This window comes from Nicotiana sylvestris, chromosome 4 (genome assembly GCF_000393655.2).
Source record: "Nicotiana sylvestris chromosome 4, ASM39365v2, whole genome shotgun sequence".
NCBI lineage: Eukaryota > Viridiplantae > Streptophyta > Magnoliopsida > Solanales > Solanaceae > Nicotiana > Nicotiana sylvestris.
Genome location: NC_091060.1, coordinates 128,635,199 through 128,658,147, shown reverse-complemented (window position 1 = coordinate 128,658,147; position 22,949 = coordinate 128,635,199).

Here is a 22,949-nt window from a genome sequence, read left to right as displayed (position 1 = left end):
GACATCCATGTCAGCAGCCAAGCGCAGACCCAGAATGCAAGCCTCATACTCGGCCATATTGTTGGTGCAATAGAAGCGTAGTTGAGCCGTAACAGGATAATGGCGTCCTGTTTCAGAAATGAGCACTGCTCCTATTCCAACCCCTTTCGCGTTTGCAGCTCCATCGAAGAAAAGCTTCCAACCTGGTTCCTCGGGTAATTCCAACTCGTTTGTATGCATTACCTCTTCGTCAGGAAAATACGTTCTTAAGGGCTCGTATTTTTCATCAACGGGATTATCCGCCAGATGATCGGCCAGCGCCTGGGCTTTCACGGCTGTCCTCGTCACATAGACGATATCAAACTCTGTGAGCAGAATTTGCCATTTTGCTAACCTTCCCGTGGGCATAGGTTTCTGAAAGATATACTTCAATGGGTCCAAACGGGATATGAGATAAGTAGTATATGAAGACAGGTAGTGCTTCAACTTCTGAGCTACCCAAGTTAGGGCGCAACATGTTTTCTCGAGTTGAGTGTACTTGACCTCATGTACTGTGAATTTCTTGCTAAGATAGTAGATGGCTTGCTCCTTCCTTCCTGTGTCATCATGTTGCCCCAATACACAACCAAATGAATTTTCCAAGACCGTCAGGTAAAGAATTAGGGGCTTCCCGGGCTTAGGCGGGACCAATACGGGTGGATTAGACAGATACCCTTTGATTTGGTCGAAAGCCTCCTGACACTCTGCCGTCCAACCTACCGCAGCATCCTTTCTCAGCAGCCGAAATATGGGCTCACAAGTCGCTGTGAGTTGAGCGATGAACCTGCTGATGTAATTGAGTCTACCCAGCAAACTCATTACCTCTGTTTTGTTCTTTGGCGGTGGCAAAATCTCGGATGGATTCAATTTTGGATGGGTCTAACTCAATCCCCCGTCGACTGACGATGAATCCTAGCAGCTTTCCTGATGGAACCCCGAATGCGCATTTGGCCGGGTTGAGCTTGATATCATACCTTCGGAGTCTTTGGAAAAATCTCCTTAGGTCTGCTACATGGTCTTCCTGACGCCAAGATTTGATGATCACATCATCGACGTACACCTCGATTTCTTTGTGTATCATGTCATGAAACACAGCAGTCATTGCTCGCATGTATGTTGCCCTGGCGTTCTTCAGTCTGAACGGCATTACCCGATAGCAGTAAGTTCCCCATGGCATAATAAACGCTGTCTTTTCCGCATCTTCCTCGTCCATTAGGATCTGATGATAACCCGCATAGCAATCTACAAAGGATCCGATCTCGCGCCCAGCGCAATTATCGATCAAGATATGGATGTTGGGCAATGGAAAATTGTCCTTGGGACTTGCTTTGTTGAGGTTGCGGTAGTCGACGCACACCCTGATTTTTCCATCCTTCTTTGGGACTGGTACCACATTGGCCAACCACTCGGGATATCGAGTGACCCGAATGACCTTCGCTTGCAACTGCTTAATCACTTCTTCTTTGATCTTTACACTCATTTCTGTTTTAAATTTCCTTAGTTTTTGCTTGACCGGAGGGTATGCCGGGTCAGTGGGCAATTTGTGAACCACTAAATTGGTGCTTAATCCAGGCATATCGTCATATGACCATGCAAAAACATCTTTGAATTCCATGAGGGTTTTGATCAATTCTTCTCTGACATTCGGCTCAATGTGGATGCTAATTTTGGTCTCTTGGACGTTATCAGCGTCTCCTAGATTCACAGCCTCAGTGTCATTTAGGTTAGGCTTGGGTTTCTCTTCAAATTGGCACAGTTCTCGGTTTATCTCTTCGAAGGCTTCACCTTCGTCACATTCAGATTCATCATCACAAACGACCTCTTGCATCATTGAGTCGGATTCAGATTGATTTATTAGACTAGGTCGAAGATCCGCTGTGCATGCCATGTCATTAGAACCAGTAAAAAGAGAACTGTTCAGAAAGGAAAAGAACAAAATAAAATTAAAATGGGACAAAAGAAAAAAACTTTATTAAACTTGTGGGATAAAAGGGTTCACACTTTTACAAAAAACTAAAGTAAAATTTGGATTACACCCTTGAATAATCCGGACAAAATAAAACACACAAAACATAAATCAAAGCCTACTACCAAGACTCCCCTCGGACAGGAAGAGGAGTAACTGTCCAATTGTTGGTCTGGCTTCAGGCCCCACAAATTGTATCTCTGCTCTGCTGGAACCTTCTCCAGCTTCCACCATACTGACATCCGCGAATAGCCTCTCAAAACTCTGAATCAGGTTTCATTTATACCGATCAAAGGTCCTAGAATCTTTGGGACTGGTGACCCCTTGGCACTTGCTTTAACAAAAGACCTTGAGAGGTGTGGCACTGGTTTAGGCAGAAACCAGACCCTCTTCTTCATTTTTCGCGCTTGCTTCCTATCTGCTGCGGTTGGTTTGAACCCCAATCCGAAAGTTTCCAGATTTTTAGGAAGGGAGACAGGTTGGACAATCCCTTGAAGCTCGACTCCTAGGCCTTTTCCCGGCACAAATCCATTACCCAGCATTTCTGAGACCATCATGACTGTTGCGGCAGCTACCCTAGGGTGCGGGATGATTTCTCCTTCAGGAATTTTGTTGGCCGACCCTGTATCGAAAATCTGGTAGACCCAAGGACCTTTGTCATCAGCGGTCTCTATGAAAGGTACAATGGTTCCGCCCATGGTGCACGTTGTATCCTCGCCGTGTAACACGGCCTCTTGTCTTTCCCACTCGAACTTCACCATCTGATGTAGGGTGGAGGGCACTGCTTTTGCTGCATGAATCCATGGTCGTCCTAACAGCATGTTGTAAGATACTGTGGCGTCTAACACCTGGAATTCCATGGTAAACAGGACTGGACCAATGGTCAGTTCAAGTACAACATCCCATACAGTGGCTGTTCCATTTCCGTCACACCCTCGGACACAGATACTGTTCTTGTGGATCCTTCCGTGGTCGATCTTTAACTGGTTCAAGGTAGATAGTGGGAAAATATTGGCGCTTGAGCCGTTATCCACCAATACTCGAGTTACCACCGAGTTTTCACATTTGACAGCTAGGTATAGAGCTTTATTATGCTCTGTACCTTCCACCGGTAGGTCATCATCTGAGAATGTTACCCTGTTCACCTCGAAAATCTTGCTGGTGATGGTTTCCAGGTGGTTTACAGAAATCTCACTGGGTACATGAGCTTCGTTCAATATCTTCATCAGGGCCCGACGATGCTCCTCAGAATGGATCAGTAATGACAACAGTGAAATCTGGGCCGGTGTTTTTCTCATCTGTTCGACCACAGAATAGTCTTATACTTTCATCTTCCTCAGGAACTCTTCAGCCTCTTCTTCGGACACATGTTTCTTGGTTGCAGCTGGGTTGGTTCTTCTTAGCTCCACCGGAGCAAAACATCGACCTGATCGAGTCAGCCCTTGCGCTTCACAACTGACTTCTTCCACCTATTTTCCTTTGTACATCACCACTGCCTTTTCATATTTCCAAGGCACCGCCTTGCTATCAATCATTGGCAGCTGGACTACAGGCTTTATGGTGACCAGTTCTTTATATGCCCCCTTTACCACAACGGCAGGTGCGGGTGGAACCCCTGATATTACCAACTTGTTTGGCTCGGGTTTGCTTGTTATGGCAGACGGACTCTTTCCCAATATCACTACTGGCTTGACGCTTTCTCCCTGTGACTGTACCCTCGTTCCCCCACTGGTTGAAACTTCCTTTGGGGCGGCTTGAATCATCATTACTGTTTGTGAGGGTTTTCTCAACTCTCCTCCCTCATACACTAACTCAATCATATGAGTTTCGTGGTGCGCTGGCAGTGGGTTTTGGTTGATGTTAGGAGCTTCTGGTGTCTGAACCTCGATCTTATTGGTGTCAATAAGATCCTGTATGGCATGCCTTAACTTCCAACATTTCTCGGTGTCATGCCCGAGCATCCCTGAGCAGTATTCACAACTGATTGATCGATCTAAATTCTGAGGTGGGGGATTTGGTTCTCGAGTCTGGACAGGACTAACCAAACCCAATTGCCTCAACTTGTGGAACAAGGCGGTGTAGGTTTCTCCCAACTCCGTGAAAGTTCTCTGTTTCCGCAACCTATCATTCCTAGCATCTGGATTTCCCCGAAAGCCTGCCCCTGGAGGGTTTCTATACGCCCTTGGTGGAGGGTAGGTGTTTTGTGGTGGCGTATATACGTTCTGGGGAACCGGCGCGCGCCATTGCGGGCGAACCGGAGGCTGGGTGTATGCCTGGGCCTGGTGTACGGAACAATGTGGTTCTTGAAGTGGATAGAAATTTTGTGGTGGGTTGTATGGGTAGTTTGACCTGTGAGGTCTGGGTTGGTTGTAGTGTGGCCTGCCAGCCCTGGACCAGCTGCCTGCCTCGATCGTGGCAACCTCTTCTTTCTTTCTTCTCAGCACACCTCCCATGCCGCTTTGAATAGCCTGGGTTGTGGCCTTGAGTGCGGAATAGTTTAAGATTTTGTCAAACCTCAGACCTTCTTCTATCATGACCCCTATCTTGACCACCTCGTTGAAAGATTTTCCAACCGTTGTCACCAAGTGACCAAAGTAGGTTGGGTCCAATGTTTGCAAGAAATAATCCACCATCTCTCCCTCTCTCATGGGAGGATCGACTCTAGCTGCCTGTTCTCTCCAGCGGAACCCGAACTCGCGGAAACTTTCCCCGGGTTTCTTCCCAGTTCTTAATAATGTGAGACGGTCAGGGACTATCTCGAGGTTGTACTGGAAATGACCTGCGAAAGCCTGGGCCAGATCATCCCAAGTATACCACCTACTGGAATCCTGCCTGGTGTACCATTCTAGTGCAGATCCGCTCAGACTCTGGCCAAAATAAGCTATTAACAGCTCATCCTTGCCGCCTGCCCCTCTCATCTTTCTACAGAATCCCCGCAAATGTGCCATGGGATCACCGTGTCCTTCATATCAATCAAACTTAGGCATCTTGAACCCAGCCGGGAGTTGGACGTCTGGAAAAGGGCACAGATCTTTGTATGCTACGCTGACTTGGTTGCCCAGCCCGTGTAAGTTCCTGAAGGACTGCTCCAGGCTTTTGAACTTTCTCAGCACTTCATCCTGTTCAGGGGCCTTAGCCGGCTTTTCAATCTCTGCCGGCACTTCCAAATGTGGATTGTAAGCTTGAGGCTCGGGTGCATGGAATGTAGGCTCAGGGGGATAGTATTGTGTATCGTGAGCCTGAAACAATGGCTCACTGGTCGTTCTTTGCAAAGGGGCTGATGTGGGTCCCACAAAAATGGGAATATTGGGTGTTGGGAGAGGTTGATGGGGTGGTGGAGCTTGGGAATCATGAGGGCTTCTTTCTTGATGATAAAGGGGATTTGGGCGGCTTGTGGAAGGGCCGGAGTGAGGGTATTCTGGCATGTGTCCCAGTGTTTCAGGGCTCTTTTGTGTTTTGGCTATGGCTAGCTGCATTGCATTCATCTCTAGTCCCATCCTTTCAATCTTTTCCATCGCTTCTTTTAACAACTGGCTCATCGGCCTTTCTTCCTCATTGCTATTCTCTGAAGTAGTCATGCTTGTTGCTACCGGTCCTTTGGATCTGGTTTGGTATGAGTGTGTTGCCAGAGTTCTTTAACAACTAACTTGTCTGGATCAGACAACAACAAACTTTGTTAGCGTTAGAGTTTAACAGATTTGATCATAACACATAGAGGATGCAATGCTCCTAGGCAGTTAACTGTTTCTACATGCTTTGCTTCGAACAACATGCGTCATTTCGGTTTGCTCATTTGCCCCTTTTTTATTTATTTGTATTTTCTTTTCTTTCTTTATTAAAAGCGGTCGAATCTTATGGGGATTGCCTACGTATCACGTCCCCGCGCGAATCAGACCAGGCGTAGTTCTGCCATGAGGCTAACATTTATAAAAGAAGATGAACAAACATTACATTTGAAAACTTTGTAAAAACAATGTCTTGCAATACACACATTCAAATTGAAATAAAAGATACAATTCTTAACATCTCGTAACGTGCCCCACTTTCCACTTGTGTTGTAAATTATTAGATCATTTGCTCAAGGCGGGGCTTGACCCGGATGACCTCCCAATGTTCGATACATCCTTTCCAACTCCACTGCTAGATGACGGGCAAAGGTGGGTGCATGCTCTGTAAACCTTTCATAATCCATTCCTTGGCAGTTTACATAACTTTGAGAGGTGTAGACCGCCAGGTCGTGGATCTGTGCCCTGAAATCTTGGAGATGTTGGCCTTGATTCTGCAACTGCTGCTGGCGAGTGGTGGCTATATCTCGGATACGGCCTTCACGATCTAGGGCTGACTCTAATAGAGCTCGGAGTCTGGCCTGCTCTAATCTCATCTGCGCTCTTTCTCTATCAGTGTCCGCTTGTTGATGCTCTCTGTACCTTCTTGCCTCTTCTAGTTGTGCACGAAGTTGGTCTTCTGATCGTATCCAATGGTCTTTTTCCTTCTTGAATTGTGCCCTGTCTTTCTCGGATTGCCTATCTTGGCGTTCCTTATCAGATCTGGCTTCTTCGTTTAATTGTTGGATCCTTTCTTTCGCTTTGCTCAACGCCCTTTCTTTTGCAGCAAGAACGGAATCATAATCTTGCATTCTTTCAAAAAGATTGGCGATGGTTTTTTGATCCTTCCAATTCCTCATTGGCGTTTCAGAAGCCTTTTTCATTCTCAGAAATCGAGCATGAAGACTTTCATTCTCGCAGGCTAGACTCTTCTTCTCGCCTTCAGCTTCTTGTGCTTGCAAATCCTTCTCCAGACTGAGGTTCCTTAGATTTTCCTTTAGGGCATGGATAGTTGCTTTGTACCCCTTCTCTTTTTCTCCCCAGATCAACCGCTCTTGGATTTTATCATTAAAGTTTTGAATATGGGGTCTTTTAGTTGGCCTTCTTAGCTCAGGTTCTGGTACATCATCCACGCGAGACCGTTTCTCGAACCACCTTGCATATCCAGGATTTATCTCACCCTTTGTAGTGTCTGGGACTTGAGTATCGCTTTTCAAGTATTCGACATCCATTCCACATCTGCTGAAGTAACGCCTCAGGAATAGTGGCCTCTGGGTGTAATTCGATTTCTTGCGTACTCAAATCTTCATCATCAGGAACTACTTGATATCTTCCTAGTTGTCTTAGGACTCTCAATGGCGCATACGGCTGGATGCTTCTCAATCCCAATAGTAGCAGATAACTATTTGAGTTTGACATATGTATCACTTCCCTCAGCAGGAGCCATCCCAGAGTCCATTCAATTTGATTGCCGTTAGAGCCCTTAGCCGAGATACCCATGCTTCTATCCCTTCTGGAACCTGATAACTTTTCACTCTTTCCTCATAACCGTCGATTTAATTATCGTTGCTTGGCCCATACTGTATGATCTTGGGCTGTTGTTGGAGATGTTCAATCAGCCACATTTGCAACAAAATTTTGCATCCTTCGAAGACTTTCGCTCCTTCTTTACATAAAGTCAAAGCCCGATAAATGTCTGAGCGAATGATGGGGACAAGGGTGTGGTTTTCCTTGGTGGTGAGGATTTGCACAACTTTTGTGGTGCGAATATCGATTGTTCGCTCTTTGTTCGGGAAGACCATGATTCCTAGAAAAGCCACCATGAAGGCGAAGCGACGGTGAACCTGCCATGTGTCTTTGTCTTGTTTGTTAGTAAGGCCTTTCTCATGAATTTCGAACCCATCTGACTTTCCGAACCTTGAATACAAAAAGTTGAAAGAACAACATCCGTTAACGACATTGCTTTTCCTGATTTGACTGCTGATGTTCAGAAGACCGAAGAATCGATGTACCGAGGGAGCCTTTGTGAATATCAAGCTTTGATTCCTTAAACTTTCGTCAAAACCAGCATATCCAGCTACCTCCTCTAATGTAGGAGTGAGCTCGAAGTCAGAGAAACGAAAGACATTGTGAACAGGGTCCCAAAAAGTTACTAATGCCGCAATCAGATCATCACGGGGTTTAACTTTCATAATGTCCGGGAGATTTCCCAAATGCTTGATGACCCACTTTTGACCATCTTCGCCTAATTCACACCACCACATTTGAAGCTGGAATAGAAACTCTTCTGTATTTGCGGAGGAGGGGTTTTGTGTGGTGCTCATTTTGTATCTGAAATTTAATTTAATAAAGTCAAGACTCATTTTGAAAACATACTCTAATCATTTTCAGTCAAAACTATTTTCAAGATTTAAAACTATTTTTGGGAATTTTTCAAACTATTTTCAAGATTAAATACCTTTCAAGATTAAATACCTTTATTTCAAGATTTGAAAACTATATTTTACCTTTTTATATATATATATATATTTTTTTTTTATTATGAAAAAAAAAACCCATTTTATTCCTCAGCTCTTACCATGATTTCATTTAAGCCGGTCAGCAAGCATGTTCGAGGCAAATGAATGCACATATAGCAAGTAGGATGCATCAGGATGGTCTTTTTATTTCGGGTTCACCTGTCTTAGACAGACCCAACCCCTGTGTTGAGTCCCCTAAGTCAAATGCACGTGATGCAAATAAACGTTCCTACTAGGGATCCGGTACATGGCTGAGTTATTCTAAGTGTAAAACCTGAGGTTGATTGTTCTAAACCTGGCTTACCCAAACAGACAGTTTGAGCCGAAGCGGGGGCAACGTACCGGGAGCACGAAAGTCTGCCCGGCCTAGTTACTTGTCCCAACTCCGTCTTATTTGGTATGACTTTAACAGAAAGGTGGGTCACGCGCACGTGTACACCATAAATTCAGAAGACTCAGAAAGAAGGGGGTTTCGTAACAGTTGTATATATTCACAATTCAAATAATATTAAAGCGGTAAAAGCATCATTTAGCACATTAGGCATACATCATGTAAAAATCAGATAATAAATAAAGCCAAATAATAACAATTACTCTAAGCTCGTATTCTTAACCCTGAACCAGTGGTTCTGGTAAGTAAATAGATCCCCAGCAGAGTCGCCAGAGCTGTCACACCTCCTTTTTACATACCCGAGAGGGTACGAGGGAGTTTTTCCAATTAAAGGACAATCGAAATGGGATTGGTTTATTAATTTCAGAGTCGCCACTTGGGAGATTTAGGGTGTCCCAAGTCACCAATTTTAATCCCGAATCGAGGAAAAGAATGACTCCATATTACAGTCTGCGCACCAGAAATCCGGATAAGGAATTCTGTTAACCCGGGAGAAGGTGTTAGGCATTCCCGAGTTCCGTGGTTCTAGCACGGTCGCTCAACTGTCATATTCGGCTTATTTATCTGATTTTAAATACCATTATGAACCAATGTGCCAATTTTAACTTTTTACCGCTTTATTGTTATTATTTCAAAAGGATGTGAACATCGCTTAAAACATGTCTTTGGACTGCGTCACATGAAATGCACCCACAATCTGGAACATATTTTATTTGATGTTTTGGGATTTGGATCTGGGTCGCATGAAATGCACACCCCAAGTTTTAAGAAAGTAGATTATTAAACACGCACCTAAAGAGACTATCGTGTTATTATTTTGGGAAGGGCCGTGAAATTTGCTAAACGGCCCGTCCCGGAATCTAAGTATTTAATATATACATTTAGAGGGCCCCGCAGCTTCTACATTTTTGTTTGTCGAGGCTCGTCTCATTTTTATTTTAAAGGATAAACCTATAATGACTATATTTCCTATTAAGTTCGTCTCTAAAATAAAAGAAAATCTCTTAATTATTTACATGCTTGCAGATTATTTATAGCAGGATCCGAAATGCTTTTACAGAATAAGGAAACGTGACCATGCATACGGACAAGCTGATCGAACATTATGGGCCCAAATCCAGCTCATGCGGAATGGGCCAGACCTGGGCCACTGTTTATCCGAGGCGGGTCTGTTTGGTCTGTTTTGACCTGGGCTCGACCTTCATAAGGTTGAGGGGCGCGGACTTGTGCTAATTGTTATAAGGGTGTGGCTTGATAATTATAACGAGGCAGTTTATCAAAAGAGAATGAAAACTAACTGAGGCGGATAGTTTTATTCTTTGACATGCATTAAAAGAGAATGCTAATTACAAAACACAACTAATTTCCAAGACATAGCCTAGTATACTGCCAATCCTTTTGTCTGTCAACCTAACCAACATATGATATTAAACCATACTACATTTTTTGTATTCACTATATGAAAGGACCAACTCCAATACCCAAACAAGATTGTAAACCATTACACACTACATGATCATCTATATAGCAACTACATGTGGACATAGATGTCTTCAAATCTTCCCTTTTGTATTCATGCTCGACTTTCAAATTACATGGACAATATTAGTTGTGTACCTGGTATAGAGGAACAAAAGAAGAAGGAAAAGGATCAGCTGAGTAGTACACAACAAACAACAACAACAGCAGATTCAAAGCAACAACACAACAACAACAACCAACCAACAATGATGAAGCTCAGCAAGGAGTCGAGCAACAAATAAACAATCCCAGAAAAACAGAGTAGGAAACAACAACCCAGAATGTTGAATGTAACAGCAACAGAAATCCAATGACCACAAGAAAGCTTGGCAAACGACAGAAAAGCAAAACCACAAAGACAACCTGATCAAACTGGACTTTTACACAGTTTCTTTTAGACAATACTCATTCACAGTGTTCTGAAATTTATTTCTGTTTTTCCTTTTTCAGTTTTCTTACTCACAGAATCTCTCAAGACTCCAAAAAAATGAACTCCCTTTCTAATGGAAGGTCTGCCTCTTTTATAGCCTAACCTTAACACTATACAATCTGTTTGACAACTCAAAATTCCCCCTCCCTGTTGTTTTTCCACTCACTTATTTTAAATAACAAAACTCCCATGAAATCCATGACATCCCCTCTCTCTTTTTGTTGTTAAAGTGTCTTAATCTCTTGTTTATTTAACCAAAATATGGGCAGCAGGAATATAATCTGACAGCACATGCTATCCCATTATTTTAATTCCTTAAAGCTAACCATACACAGGCTGCCCACGGTCTAAACCAAATAAACATGGCATCATATTTAAAATCAAAGTCTGAACTGCCATTATAACCTTCCCCTAGATGTTCTTTAATTCAATTTGAACAAAATCAATAGGCAATACAATTCAGTTCCTAATGGGATTCAAATACGATCACAGCAGAAATAAACAACATGAATCAAGTTGTTACCATTAATGACTGAAACTAATTGACGACATATATCGACTCGACTATATTAATCGTAACACATAACAATCAATCGTTCATATAAACAACACGTACAGAGTCCCGAATGACTTCAGACAACTTTGTTCAATCACTGGGAACCTATATGAATTAACTCGTTTGACGACTAATCTAATCGAACATGTATATCACAGAATACATTCAAAACACACATAGAAAATCAACCGACCAAATAAAAGGTTTTTGCTAGAGATGGAAGAAATCAGGAAAAATAACAGATAATAACAAACAACAAATCATGCTGACAACTCAATCAAAACTAAAAGGAAAAGAGGACACTTACTGGGGAAGTTTAAACCGAAACGACCCAAGTCCGACTTAGCTTTGACCATTTGAGGCCAAACAAACTTTAATTAGGGCGAGGGAGATGGGGCGGCTAGGGTTTCTAATGGGAGGTCTGGGTTTGAGCTTTGGGGACGACGGGATGGGGTGTTCGTATAGGGGCGTGGGGTGTAAGAGAAAGCTTATATATGGTCTAGGGGTTTAGATCTGAGCCGTTGGATCAGATGATCTCAACGGTCAGGATCCATTCACTTAGGGGAAACGGTGCCGTTTGGGTTTTGGTAGTGGGTAAGACCGGGTAAGGCTGGATCGGGTCAAAAATTGGACGGGTTTAGGGGGAAAACCTGGGTCCGTTGGATCAAGGGGTTGGACGGCTCAGATCAATTGCCTAAGACGACGTCGTTTGGGGTTAAATGAGTGGCCTGATCAGGACCGTTTGTTTGAGTCAGATCAACGGCTCAGCACAGGGACGCTGATACGGCGTCGTTTTGGGACGTACCCGTGGACTGGACCCGTGTCCTGGTTTTGGGCCTGATTTTAATTCATTTTTGGCCCAAATCAACCCTTTCTTTGTTTTTTCTTATTTTTTTTTAAAAAAAAATGAAAATAACAAAAATAAATAATGAAACAAAAAATGAAAAGAAAACAAAAAACCATGTGACGCTTCAACACAATTATCACACCAAATTAAAATATTTAAGCAAGTTAAATTGCAACCTAGGACGAACGACGCCTATATATTTTGAATTTTCGTTCTTTTTTAACGACCGAATTACGATTTTGACTACCCTGACAGACATGTTTTTGTATTTTGATTGGTAAGATTAAATGCAAAATGGGCAGACCCACACATGACTAATAACACATGTCACGGAAAAACGACAAATTGTACAGTGAGCCCATTTATCACTATTTTTTGTTTTCCTTTTGGAGTGATTGCTCGTGAAGCAAAAATCACGTGCTTACAGTACCAACAACTGAACAATCCACCCCCATTTCCATCCCAAGGTCCTAGTTCCTCTAACAACGAAATGGGGAGAATTGAAATGATATTTGAACAAATGATGAAAAAGAATGCGGACTCTGATGCTCAGTTGTCTTCCCACAATACTTCAATCAGAAACTTGGAGGTTCAATTAGGCCAAATTTCACAATCCTTGAATACTCACCCTAAGGGGGCACTACCAAGTGATACGGCAGTTAACCCAAAGGGTGGGAACAATCATGTGATGGCGGTGACTACGAGAAGTGGAAGAGGCGGTGATGTGAATGCCTCCAAGCAAAATGCAGTTTTGAGCGATAAAGTTGAGTTGCAAGAAGATGAAATACCTTTGGTGGTTGAAAATGTGATTGATGAGAATGTGGGTGAAGAAGTGAGGATTGATATTCAAGATGCCGAGGTGGAAACTCAGAATGACGTGAACCCGTCTAGGGAACACGTAATAGACATGCCAGAGCTGTTTGTGCCTAAAGCCAAGGCTCTTTTGCCAAGGCCACCTCCACCTTATCCTCAAAGGCTCGCAAAGTAGAAAAATGAGAATCAGTTTTAAAAGTTTATTGACATGATGAAGAGCTTATCCTTTAATGTACCTTTGGTAGAGGCTTTAGAACAAATGCCGGGCTATGCTAAATTCATGAAGGACTTGGTGACAAAGAAAAGATCCATGGATTGTGAAACTATAAAGATGACTCACCAAGTTACTGCAATAGTGCATTCAATGGCACCAAAGCTTGAAGATCCCGATGCTTTCACCATTCCTTGCATCATTGGGAGTGCGGACTTTGCCAAGGCTCTATGTGATTTGGGGGAAAGTATCAACTTGATGCCCTACTCAGTTTTCAAGACTTTGGGTATTGGGCAACCGAGGCCGACTTTCATGAGATTACAAATGGCGGATAGAACTATAAAGAGACCATTGGGTATTATTGATGATGTCCTTGTCCGGGTGGACAAATTTATCTTGCTAGCTGATTTTGTGATCTTGGATTGTGAGGTAGATAATGAAGTTCCAATCATATTGGGAAGACCTTTCCTTGCTACGGGGAAGGCCTTAGTTGATGTGGAAGCAGGGAAACTCACCTTCCGTATGGATGATGAGAAAGTGGTCTTGCATGTGTGCAAGTCAATGAAACAGCCCAGCAGTTCTGAGGTGTGTCTTTTGTGGACCTTGTTATGGCAGTGATAGTTGATGATACAAGTGCAATGATCAATGTGGAGGACCCTCTAGAGGCCGTATTGTTGAATCTTGATGTCAATGATGATGAAGGCCGAGTGGAATGTGTGAATGCTTTACATGGGATGTGCTCTTACTCTTATGAGCCTAGGAAACTATCTTTGGACTTTGAGAATAGGAAGACTCCACCAACAAAACCTTCAATTGAGAACCTCCGGTGTTAGAATTGAAGTCGCTGCCTTCACACCTCAAGTATGAGTTCTTAGGCCCTAGGTCTACTTTGCCAGTTATTCTTTCCTCTTGTCTCACTAACATGTAGGTTGATGCCATATTGGCGGTGCTTCAAAAGAGGAAGAAGACAATTGGATGGACTTTAGCTGATATTCGGGGGATAAGCCCCGCATTCTTTATGAACAAGATTATTCTGGAAGATGATGCAAAGCCCTCCTTGGAACATCAAAGGAGGTTGCATGAAGCAATGTAAGAAGTTGTGAAAAAGAAGGTGATCAAGTGGTTGGATGCCAGGGTTGTGTACCCCATCTCTGATAGCTCTTGGACTTCGCCGGTGCAATGTGTACCGAAGAAAGGTGGCATGACCGTGGTTGCAAATTCACAAAATGAGTTGATTCCTACTAGAACAGTCACCGGTTGGAGAGTATGCATGGACTACCGCAAGTTGAATAAAGTGATCCGCAAGGATCACTTTCCATTTCCTTTTCTTGATCAGATGTTAGACCGACTTGCTGGGCGTGCCTTTTACTGTTTCTTGGATGTGTATTCTGGATACAACCAAATCTTGATTGCTCCGGAAGATCAGGAGAAGACCACATTCACTTGTCCATATGGCACCTTTGCCTTTTCTAGGATGCCTTTTGGGTTGTGTAATGCACCGACTACATTTCAGTGATGTATGATGGCCATTTTCACCGATATGGTGGAAGATATTTTGGAGGTGTTCATGGACGACTTTAGTGTTGTGGGTGATTCGTTTGATAAATGTTTGAAAAATCTTGATAGAATGTTGGCTCGTTGTGAAGTAACCAATCTTGTTTTAATTCAGAGAAATGCCACTTCATGGTGGAAGAGGGCATAGTTCTTGGGCATAAAATTTCAAAGCATGGTATCAAGGTGGACAAAGCAAAAATTGATGTGATTTCAAGGCTCCTTCCCCTACCTCTGTCAAGGGAGTTAGAAGTTTTTTTGGGCATGCTGGGTTCTACCGAAGATTTATCAAAGACTTTTCGAAGGTAGTGAATCCCTTATGCAAGTTATTGGAAAAAGATGCCAAGTTTGTGTACGATGAGAGATGTATGCAAACCTTTGAACTTCTCAAGCACAAGTTGACCAACACTCCTATCATTACCGCACCTAATTGGACCTTGCCTTTTGAGAGCATGTGTGATGCGAGCGATGTTGCGGTTGGGGCAGTTTTGGGTCAAAGAATGAACAAAATGTTTCATCCGATGTACTATGCGAGTAAGACAATGAATGATGCTCAAGTGAACTACATGGTGGCCAAGAAAGAACTTTTGGCTATTGTGTTCGCAATGAAAAAATTTCGGTCGTATCTTATGGGTGCCAAGGTCATAATCCATACCGATCATGCCGCATTCCGGTACTTGATGATGAAGAAGGATTCCAAAGCTAGACTGATGCGATGGGTCTTGATATTTCAAGAGTTTGATTTGGAGATTGTGGACCGGAAGGGTAGTGAAAACCAAGTGGCGGACTACTTGTCCCGCTTGGAAGAGGAGGGGAGGCCTCGTGATGGCCTAGAGATCTATGATTCATTTCCCAATGAACAACTCCTTTCGGTGTCGGTGAATGGTATGCCATGGTTTGCGGACATTTCTAATATCCTTGTGACTGGTATAATCCCGTGTGAGCTCTCTTCTAACCAAAGGAAGAAGCTCAAATGGGATAGTTTGGATTTCTATTGGAATGAGCCGTACTTGTTCAAGATTTTCACGGATGGTGTGATCCGAAGGTGTCCCGGAGGAGGAGCAACTGAGTATCTTAGAGGCTTGTGATCCCTCTCCTTATGGTGGCTATCATGGCGGGCGAGGACGTCTTCCAAAGTTCTTAGTTGTTTGTTTTATTGGCCAACTCTGTACAAAGATGCAAGTGAACTTGTGAAGAGGTATGACGAATGCCAAAGAGCGGGTGGAATTTCAAAGAAAGATGTGATGACTCTCAATATACCATTCTTGAAGTTGATATTTTTGATGTATGGGGCATTGATTTTATGGGCCCATTTGTTAGCTCGTGTGGGAACACATACATTCTTGTGGCGGTTGACTATGTTTCAAAGTGGGCTAAAGCCGTAGCTTTACCCAACAATGAGGCCCAGATTGTTGTTGTGTTTCTCAAGAAGAGCATTTTTACAAGGTTTGGCACTCCTCATGCAATCATAAGTGATGAGGGGTCTCATTTTTGTAATAGAGCTTTTAACACTTTGCTTGCAAAGTATGGTGTCAACCACAAAGTTTCTACTCCTTATCATCCTCAAGCGAGTGGTCAAGTTGAAGTCTCAAATAGGGAAATCAAGAGTATATTGTCAAAGACGGTTAATGCAAATATGATCGATTGGTCAAAGAAGTTGGATGATGCTCGATGGGCTTACAGAACTGCTTACAAGACTTCGATTAGCATGTCTCTGTATCGGTTGGTATTTGGGAAAGCTTGCCATCTACCGGTTGAGTTAGAGCACAAGGCCATGTGGGCTTTGAGGAAGCTGAATCTTGAATGGGATGTGGCATCAAATCTTCATGTGGAACAACTTAATGAACTTGATGAATTCCAATTCCATGCCTACTCCAGTTCGTCCTTGTACAAGGACAAGATAAAGTACCTTCATGAGAAATATGCTCGTGGAAAGGATTTCAAAGTGGGTGATTTGGTTCTCTTGTTCAATTCTCGGTTACGTCTGTTTCTGGGAAAGCTTAAGTCGAAATGGAGTGGACCTTATGAAGTGATGTTTGTGACTTCGTTTGGTGCACTAGACTTGAAGAACAAAAATGGGGAGGTTTTCAGAGTGAATGGGCACAAGGTCAAGCACTACCTGGGAAAGATTGATGACAGCCACGTGGTGGCACTTCTTCATTTAAAGTGATTTAATGGTAACCTGCGTTGTGCCGCGATATTAAATCAGACGCTTCTTGGGAGGCAACCCATGTGTATTTCTTTTTGTTTTTCTTTGATTTTCTTTGTAGTGTAGGATTTATTTTTGGACTGACTGGTCGTGAGATGCTGTAGGATTGTGTTAATGCAGTGCAAGAACAAGTTGAAAAATGATCACTCTCTGAAGCTTGCAATGCGGACCGCACTTTATTTTTTGCCCTTTGTGCGGGGGCAAGAAATCAATGCGGACCGTAGAGTGATTTGTCAAAAGTAGATAGTCTCCGAAGTTCTCCACCGCGGCTGCATTGCATTTTGTGCGGTCCGCGGTGGACCACTACGGTCGCACTGGATTTCTTGCGGTCCGCAGTGACCAATCTCCAAGTGCTTCATGTTTTTGAGCACCGTGGACCGCGTGCCATTTTGTGCGGTCTGCGGTGGGTAGGTGAACTGGGGCCCAGGACCTTTTTCTATAAATAGGACCTGAGGCCCTCCATTTGAACTTTTCGATCTTTTTACTCTCAGAAGCCTAAATATTACTGTTCACTCTCTAAATTGCATGCATTCAACTGCTTAGTCTCGATTAATCTTCAGTGCATCTCATTTATGGTAATTTTAATTTCTTTTTAGTTGTTTAATTTTGCTATTTGCTTTTGACTTTCATTTTTCTCTTAGTTTTTCTTTTTTTTTTCTTCCCGTTTTTTTCTTTTAATTTAGTAGCATAGGTTAGTTAATCCTGTTTTAATTAGGAATAGTTAGTTACAAAACTGAGGCAACACCTAGGGAATCATCAATAGGTTAAAATTTGGACTAAAATGGACAAAACTTGAACCCTAGGTTGGTGTTGCTGCTAGGCACTCAATGCGGACCACAATGGATTTTGTGCGGTCCGTGGTGCTTCTATGCGGTTCGCAATACTATTTTGTGCGGACCGCGATGGGTTAGGTTCTAAAAGCTGACACTTGAGGACCGCGGCCGCAATGGATTTTGTGCAGTCCGCGGTGCATAGATTCAGAGAGTGTCTGAACCCCACCTCTGTGCGGACCGCAATGGATTTTGTGCGGTCTGCGGTAGCCTCTTTGCGGCCGCACATCATTTTGTGCAGTCCGCATTCTGCAACTTTTGATTGTCTGTAACAATTTTCCTACAATTCTGAATTCAATTGTTTTTACTGATACTAACAAGGCACAATTGAATGTTGCTTGCAGACAATGGTTCAATCACGAGGCGGTGGTAGAAAACAACAGGGCAAAGGTGAACCTCCCAGGGTAGAGGAAAAGGTATGATCAAATTGATCCCGCAAGTCTGAAAAAACATCAAAAAACACTAGAAAGTTCATAAAGGCTACTGACAAAGCCATTGACCAATCGGGGAGTGAATATGAGCCTTCCCGGGAGGTATCGTCAGACTCCGTGCCAAAGTATGTTCCTGACTGGCCGGAGAGAAATAGGTTGATGGATACACCTCTAGCCTCTCCCACTGCCCAAGCATCAGTGCGCGTATCTTCTGAGTCATCTGAGGGCTCAGTTGTAGGCAGTGGCAATCAATATTCCACCTTTCCTATAGCTTCACTATCCGCGGAGGGGCTCGTAGAAGAAGAATGGGAAGAAGTAGAAGGGGGTGATCCCCAAGTGGATGGGGTAGAAAGGACCTGAAATTAGGAGGCATGGCGGGACCGGTTTGTGAGTGAGGTTGCCTATCACAAGTTTAAAGAGTGGTGGCCCGAGAGAAAATTGATACATGAGCATATATTTATCACCCGAGACCTTTTGCCTCACACCCCCAATGTGTTGAGGCAGTTCAGAGAGAGAGCTGGATGAGACTACTTCATAGGCCATGTGGAGGATGCTAATAAGCACTTGGTAAAAGAGTTCTACACAAATGTTGCCCACATCAAAAAAGGCACTACAGTGACCAAAGTGCGGAACTTGAAGGTGAAATTTGATGGTAAGACCATAAATAATTACTTGGGCTTCCCAAAGGAGGATGAGGCATTGTATTTGGAGAAGATGGCATTGGGTGAGGCTGCTCGTCCTTAGCTGGCAGAGTACTTGGCAATCCCAGGTACCACCTCAAAGTGGTTGACTGCGGGAGTGAAGATCTTGAGGAGAACTTTAAACTTTGAAGCTAAAGGGTGGGAAACATTTGTGTGTAGCAGACTAGACCCCACCACCCATGACAACTAATTCCCTATTCACTGGGATATATTGGTAGCATCGATCATGACGGGGTACCCGATTAACATCGAGAATGTGATGTCCCGGGTTATGACACGTATGGTGAACGAAGGTGACAGATCTTATCCCTTCCCCAAAATCTTGACCATGTACCTGGAGGACTTAGATGTGGAGAAGCGTAAATTTGATATGAAAGTGAAGGTGAAGGCACCGTTCTCATGGTACAGCCTACAGGGTGATAATAACCCTAAAGGCAAGCACTATAAGGGCAAAACCACTACTTCAACTGGCCAGCCTGAAGAGCCAGTAGTGGTAGTGGATCCTACTCAGCCTCCTTCCACCTCAGCAGACATGGTCCCAGGACCATCCACTTCTACAACTCCAGAGATCCCCTCCTCCACTGCATACCCCTTGACTGCCCACCACCTGAGCTAGACCCTCACCAGCACCAATAATTGGATGCAGACAGCTACTTCTAAGCTGTCTGTACTATCTACCACGGTGGCAACCCAGTCATCACCCCCTCCACCACAGGTCCCACAGTTCGTTGAGGACACTCTAAAGGAAATTCTGGACAACCAAAAAAACCTCATAGATGCCATTGACTCTCATGGAAAGGCATCAAATGATCTTGCTAGGGAGGCGAATAAAATGAGGAAGACTCGGGCCTCGAAAGAGTTGGTAAAAGAGCTAAGGGTCGAGGTGGAGAAATTGAAGGCGGAGCACCTGCCTTTAGATTTGTTATTGCATGACCCGGCGCCAACATCCCATCCCCAGCTAGAGCAGGAGTCCGAGAGGCCACCCAAGAGGAAGATGGTGATCCCCTATTCTGATGATGCAGTTATAGAGTTGGCGGACCCGCAGGGCGGTTCCTCCACCCAGATCCAGGACTTAGTCCAGGCCCAGGTCCTAGCAGAGCCATAGATCACAGGGAGCCCGTCATAGGTTCCCGAGCAGACATAGGACCCAGGGACCCAAACTCAGGATCCTATGCAGACGGAGGGCCCATAAGGAGTTTCTTTTTCCTCTCTTCTCTATTTTTTTGCTTATTTTGGTTAGTTGGCTTTGAGGACAATGCCAGATTTTATTTGAGGGGGTAGCCCTATTTGGATATTTGGATGACTATATATATGATAATATTTTATGCTTTTTTTTTATCTTTGGTATATATATAATTTTATCATTTCATTGCACTTTTCGTACTTTTTACTTTGGGTCTGTATATAAAGTTACGTTCTTATGTATATATTCATTCTCCCTATAGTATATAAATCCCCTCTTGTACATATTAATCTTACTTTCCGCGTTGTTCCTTTCTTAGCTTCTTATTTTGTGTTCGTAGCTTCTTGTTTTGAGTTTTTGCAATAAGCCTTTGGTTTTCTTAATGCCACGATTCTTTCCAAAGGTGGAATTTGTGTGAACCGGGTGGCTCTTCTCGATGATGGATGGTGTGAAAACCTTCTTAAGGGCTTGAGTCTATTTTTCTTTTTGCATTTTAATAGTTAGTTGGTAAGGGTGCCTCAAGCAAAGCTTCACTTGGGCCTAACGCATTTGCCTTTGATCCTATGGTCAAAAACAAATCGTTGTGTATTGGATGGTTATAGTTGTGATCTTGAGACTTTTGTGTTGGCCGATAATCATCAAGTGGTTTTTCGGGACCATTGTGTTGCTCAAATCTTATCTAATGGACCCCCGACTCTGTGTCTTTAGCAATCCTATAGCTTGTGTGGTGAGAATTTGAATTGCAAGTCCAAGTCCCAAGCCATTGGTCTAGAACTTGCCTTGAATGTTTGTCTAGGAAAAATCCTAAGTGTAATTTGACTTGAGAAGTGATTATAGGCTCTCCTTGATCCAAATAATATCTTGAACACTTCCATAGCCTACCAATGATAAAATCCCTAGTACACTTCCATAGCCTACCAATGATAAAATCCCTAGTCAACCCTTTTGAGCCATAGACCTTTTTCTTTCAAGAACCACAACACAAGCCTTTACCGTTCTAAAAATACCCTCTCTTGGTACCAGATCTTTCCTTAGCACATGGAAAAAGCATAAGTTTGGGGGGGAGAGACGAGGATTGCAACAAAGTGGTAAAAGGTACAAATGAAGAAAAAGAAAGGCAATGAAAAAAGGAAGAAAATCAAAAAGACAAAAAGAATGAAGGGATTCAATAAAAGTAAAGAATGAAAGGTGTGGAAAGTTGAGAAACGAGAAAAAAAAGAACTGAAATGAACAATACAGAGTGACAGCGTGTCTCTCTAACCCCTTAGAAAGAAGTGATATGACTTAAAAAGTCAAGTGAATGTGAGCCAAAATGAAACAAAAGAAGTGCTAAAAGAAAGATGGAACCTACTTAGACCAAACATTTCCTACCCTGAACCAACAACCTTCACTATGTCTCCACAAAAGTCCTATATGATCTTGAGTTGAATGAGGCTTACATTAGTGGTGACTCATATAAGGGTCAAGCATATGGTACTTAGAGTCGGACTTGCGAATTTTCATTGAGAGATATGAGTGTATTTCCATTAACCTTGTTCTGAGTGCTACAATCCTAAAGGTGAGGTTTGCTTAGGAAGAGTTGAGGATGTGTGAGTTTGGGTTCCACAATGATCAAAGTAATAGAAAAATTTCTTTGATGTGTTGAGTCAACTCTTGATGCTCTTGTGTCGCACTAAATCCATGGTGTATAAAAGAGTGAAGGTTGTTAATGAATCATTTGAATTGAGGGCAATTGTTAGTCCCAACTGATGCTAGATGAGGTCACTTTAGGTCAACTGAATTTTCTTGGATTTACTCTTAAGGGGTGGGTCTTATTTATTTGCTTGAGGACAAGCAAAAGCTTAAGTTTGGGGGAGTTGATAACTAGGGATTATGATGCATTTTATACTCCTTCTTACTTGAGTTTTGATTAGAAATTTGTACAAAATAGTCCCAAAGGCTTACATGTTGTACTTGATTGCAGGGTTTGGTCAACAAGATGACAATTCGTCAAAACCAGCTCAAAAAGGAGTGAAACATGCACAAGTACCAAGAACAAGTCCAAGCACAGTGTAACAGGACCAATGCGGCCGCACTCCATTCTGTGCGGTCCGCAACGAGGAGGTTCAAAGAGTGATCAATTCAGACATTCAAGCAATGTGGCCGCAAAGCATTTCATGCAGACCGCATTGGCTTCATTGCGGCCGCACTCGATTTTGTACGGTCCGCAAAGCTGGAGTTCAGAGAGTTGCTGATTTTGGGAATATTTTCAATGCGGTCCGCTGTCCTTTTTGTGTGGACTGTAATAGAAGCCACTGCAGTCTCGGTGCATTTTGTGCGGCCCGCGGTGGTCAAGTTCAGAGAACTGAAGTTTCAATCCAAGAGCCTTAGTGCGGCCGCACTTGATTTTGTGCGGTCCGCACTAGCCCCGCAGGGGTATTTTTGTCTAGAAAATTCGGCCAAGTATAAATAGTTTCTTTTCTTATTTTTAGATCATCAGTTGGATTCTAGACAGCAGCTGCGCTCGTGAATAGTGTTCTTTTACTATTTTGAGTAATTTTACAATAGTTTTATCATTGAATCTTCAAGTTTTAGCTAGTGATTAAATATTATGGGCTTTTCTTCATCTATTTCTTTATTTTCTTCTATTATCATGAGTAGCTAGACCCATTAGCTAGGGTTGTGGCTCAACCCTAGTGTGGTTAATTGATGGGTCTTGTGTTTTAAGGCTTGAATGTCTATGGGTGTTTGATATTTGGACTAGTTTATGGTTTTAATGTTGAATTAGTGGTTACAAACACTAGTTTATGCCTATTTGACTTGGGCTCTTCTTGAGAAAGAGAGTCTAAGTCTAGAAAAATTAGTCCAATAAGGAATTGAGGCGTATTCAAGAGATTGATAGCCCCAATTAAAGGGTTAAATCTAGAGATAGTAATACCCGACTTGAACCTCAATTTCTTGCACAAATT